At 39.5% G+C, this 4,633-nt stretch overlaps 1 pseudogene; it reads right to left on the reverse strand.

Moving 5' to 3' along the window:
- Positions 1–540: 540 nt before the first annotated feature.
- On the reverse strand, positions 541–1,679 carry LOC115227348 (annotated as a pseudogene).
- Between the last annotated feature and the right edge of the window lie 2,954 nt (positions 1,680–4,633).

Below are 4,633 nucleotides of genomic sequence, written 5' to 3' on the forward strand. Positions count from 1 at the left end.
AGAATCTGTCTCTGAATCCCCCTTCGACTCTGAGTTCTCTTCGGCTGTCAGATGCTGGTTCGCTAATGGCCTCAAAGTTTCTGTTGATTTGACCAAACAACGGCAATGGGACACAATTTTTTCCGACTACAAGTTCGTGCTCCTCAAGTGTTTCTCAATCAACACCGCCTGGCCTGTCTGCTCGCAGGGTCCCAAAAGTATTCAGGAGCCTGGCTGACAGCCATCCCAATGGCGTCAGTCGGGACATTACTGGATAACAAATGTCTCCGCATCGCAGTTTCTCTGCGCCTTGGATTGAACATCTGCCGCAGTTCGAAATCGTGAGAATTATTTGTTCTACGTAAATTAAATTTTAACTATACGATTGACCTTTTCTTTATTTTGACTAATAAACCAGTTGGAAACAAAAAATTGCAAACCTCCTTTTTTACCACCTCCCTTTTTGTCACTATTTTGGTCGGTCCTGGCAATAAATAGAGGGTTGAGTGTGAATGTAATGATACTTATTTTATTCCGAACAACAAATGTGTTATTTGTTAGTTAATTGTCATCACTTTCCTGAGGTTCTGCCGGCTCATTTTCATCCGGCTCATTTTCATCCGCCCCATTTACCTCATCTCCATCAACTTGCTCGAGATTCTCTTCCTCATTATCATGTGTCGTGACACCCACGATCTCCAAATCTTCAGTGATGTTGTCGTCTTCGTTGTTCTCTTCCAATGCTTCCTTGTCTTCATTTGCTGTGATTTCCTCTTCGTTGGGAGGCTCCGAGACTTGATCGACTGGTTTATCCTCTTCCTCAACTACGGGTTCCTCGGGTTTGATTTCTTGGTCTAAAACTCCACTTTCGATGATTTGTTCAGGAGGTTGTGGAATCTCAGTGGTCGTGTTTGAAGAATAGTTCTCGATGGAATGGACCTTCCACTTGGGGGCAACATTGATCTCCTCTTCTTCTGGGTGTTCCTCGTCCCCCTAGGCTATGTACAGAAGTAATCCAACCATGTTGATGATCTCATATGTACCGATTTGTGCACAGCCGACATCAAAAATGTATCGGCCCCTTCCTTGTGGCTATTGGGAATATATATTTTCGAATAATACTTTATTATTGTTGAATTTGCCTACGAATTTGTGGTTCCGGTGAATGAGTTCTCCGTACCCCACTTGCTTGCCCTCTTTCCACATTCCGACGTATTTCGACCCTCCTTCTGCGTAGGTGTAGACCCCTCGGCCATTCCTCTGGTTGGAGTACCACTCCCCCTCGTATGTGTCTCCGTTCACATAACAATATTTCCCCAATCCAAATCTCTGGTCGTTGGCCCATCGCCCTGTCAATCAGTTTACAGGGGATACCTTCGTATGAAGACCCGTCTGGATAATAAAATGTGCCTTCTCCGTGTTTTAGAGACCCCAAATACTCCCCGTCATAGCGTGAACCATTTTTAAATCAATTTGATAAGGCACATGTCTTACTTATACAAACCACGTCCATTTCGTTTTCCATTTTCATATTGTCCTTCGTATGTGTCTCCATTGGGAAGTATTGCCTTGCCGTAACCGTGTCTTTCTTCATTCTCATTTCTTTCCCCCTCGTAAGACTAGAGGGACTAATTTTAGAACAATACTCCGAGAGTTGGGCCCTGCTCTTCCTCCCCTTCTTCTGAGTCAGTGAAAGACATTTCCCTCTTCAATTACTTAGCAACACTATTTTTTGAACACAGAAAATAAATAATAATATTCAATTAAATTATAGAAACGTCATTGCTCCTCTTTAAATGTGTTTTTAATCATGTTTTCAGAACTGCCCTCTGATGTACAAAATATTTTTTTACAAAAACAGAAAATTATAAGCTAATTAAGATTTTCATGTGCTACGTTTAGTATCCTTCCACACATTTGTTACCATTCTTCCTGTTATTTACTATTTTTCGTAGTGCATCGAGATCCTCTCCACTTTGTTTATTCCTGCTAAGCCTTCGGCAAGAAAAGTGGTTATGGGCTTTCACGGAATGCCTATTTGGATTGAACAAAATAACTTTCCATGGATCTTTTTTGTCGGAGACCTCAATGCACACAACACATCCTGGTACAAATCAAACTCTAACAACTTTCGCGGAAACCTAATATGTGAATAATTAAACAATCTATTCATCCTCAACAAACTCAAAAAATACCCCCTCCAACCATACCAATCAAACCACAACACCACCTTTTGGATATCTCATTCTGCTCTCCAAACCTAACATCAAATACCACATGGAATACAATTAATGAACTATCATCAGATCATACACCAATCCTAATACAAACAAATGCCATAATCAACATTCCGAACAATAACACGTTCATAAACTACAAAAGAGCCAAATGGAGCCTCTATAAAAACGGAACCGAACAATTTTTCTTGGAAATTACCGGGGACATACGCCTGTCAAATATACATAAATCCAACAAGCTTTTCACCGATATTATCTCGAAAACAGCGAAGACACATCCAATGGGGAACATAAGGAAATACAACCCGAATTACACCAAGGAAATAGCAGATTTAATGAAAACTCATGACAACCTCAAACACAATACGTCATGGATATTGCCACCCGACTAAGAGAGCTAAACAAGAAGATATCTAACAAACTCAAGGAAAGGTAAAAAAAACTGGCGTCAGTTCGGCAATACCCTCAACTACAAAACAAAAACACTCTTCAACACAATAAACAGAATCGTCAACTCGGACAATGGAGAAACCCATGAGTCTATAAAATCTAAAAATGGTCTACCCACTGACAAAGAACATGCCAATCCCTTGATGAAACACTTCAAAACATAGCCACCGCAAACGAGATTGTCACTCACACAAACCACGAGTACAGAAATACCTCCTTGACAACAATTCCAATCCATTCATCCAATAAGAAGTGAAAAACGTAATTGCCATCCTTAAGCAATCCCATGCAACTGGACCCGACAACATTAGCAGTTTCCACCTCAAAGGTCTGGGTGATCATTGATTAAAATATCTCACATCGATACTAAATGAATCTTTTAACAACAACACCATCCCACAAATATGGAAAATTGGGATAATTGTCACAAAATTAAAACCACATAAACCAGCTGCCGACCCATCATACTGACCAATCACACTTCTGTGTACCTCCTCAAAAATAATGGAACGTCTAATTTTAAACAGAATATCTCATAAACTTTTAATTAGCAAAAAGCAACATGGCTTCAGACAATATCATTCAACGATAACTCTATTCACAAATATGACACAAACAATATCAAACGGATTCAACAAAAAAAACCCTCCCCTTCGGACAATATTAATCATTCTGGATCTAAGCTAAGGTTTTGACCCTATTCTGCGACTCACACTAACAAATAAAATCATAAACACAAATATTGATAATAACTTAAAATAATGGATATCCAATTACCTCAGTGGGAGACAAGGTTATGCCCAACTCAACAAAAACGCTCAAATACATGAATCCTCCTCAATAGAGAACCTCAGGGCTCAGTCCTATCCTCCATACTTTTCAACACTTACCTAAATGACATTCCTACACCGTCCAGACAATATCAATCATTCCTTTTTATTATATTACAATAAATAAAATTTAAATGTTATAAGTGCTAAATTTTTTAATTATAAATGCTAGATTTTGTGATTTTTCAACGCTAAATTTGTTTCAAGTGCTAAAAAAACTTTCCCTAATGATGACCCAAAGACCTCAAGAAAACCGCAATCTCATAACTACCGCGTCTAAGGGAGAAAATTATTCGGAACGCTCCACAAGCAATCTGACTAAATAAACTAATCTTACAATTATATTTTAAATTCCAAAAAATGCATGTTAATAAGCAAATTTAGTATGAATTAGTCATTCTTTCCATATTGCTGATATTCCGTCTGATACATTCGAGGAACACTCATCACGTGTGTTGTAGAAGGGGCTATAATCAACTACCAAAACCAACAACCCACTGCCTGAACATTAGCCTCCGGCATACTCATTCCCGATATTTGTCTCCCAACATAATTCTGACTATACTCACTCACCTGTGCACTACAAACTCACTCCGAGTCACAACCAGGACAAAACAGGCCGAGAAATATGCCGAATTGTACTCTCCTTCCTTACCACTTTTGTCGGTCTCGACTCAGTTCTGAACAATGTTAGCTCGTCACGTGAAAATGATCTGTGGGTCATTCCTGTGGTAGTTCCGTAGTCTTCAACCACATATCCGACCGTCCCCAGAGGTCCCCTTTGCTCCAATCCTTTCCCTTTCAATGTCCCGATTGGTCGTGGAGTAACAAAATCTGTCCGTGTCACTGAAATGTCTTTCGAAAAAGGTTGATCAACAAATGGTCCCCCAACCTGGTCAAAATAAACGGAAACCTTCGATTTGCAGTAATTCACGTTATTTAGGCCAGTTGGTTTGGATAATAATTTGTTTCCGTAGCTGTTTCCCCCGGCGTTTGTGCCTGAAGTGAATTTTCTGTCAAAATTGGTGTGGTATGTGGTCGAGTAATAATTTCCCGACATTGTTTTGTTTCCAATTTTAAATAATGGAGGAATAGGTCTCTCTCCAGCTAACTAAATGAATTTTTATGGGATTTTAG

The sequence above is a fragment of the Octopus sinensis genome, unplaced genomic scaffold (genome assembly GCF_006345805.1).
Source record: "Octopus sinensis unplaced genomic scaffold, ASM634580v1 Contig02842, whole genome shotgun sequence".
Taxonomy (NCBI): Eukaryota; Metazoa; Mollusca; class Cephalopoda; order Octopoda; family Octopodidae; genus Octopus; species Octopus sinensis.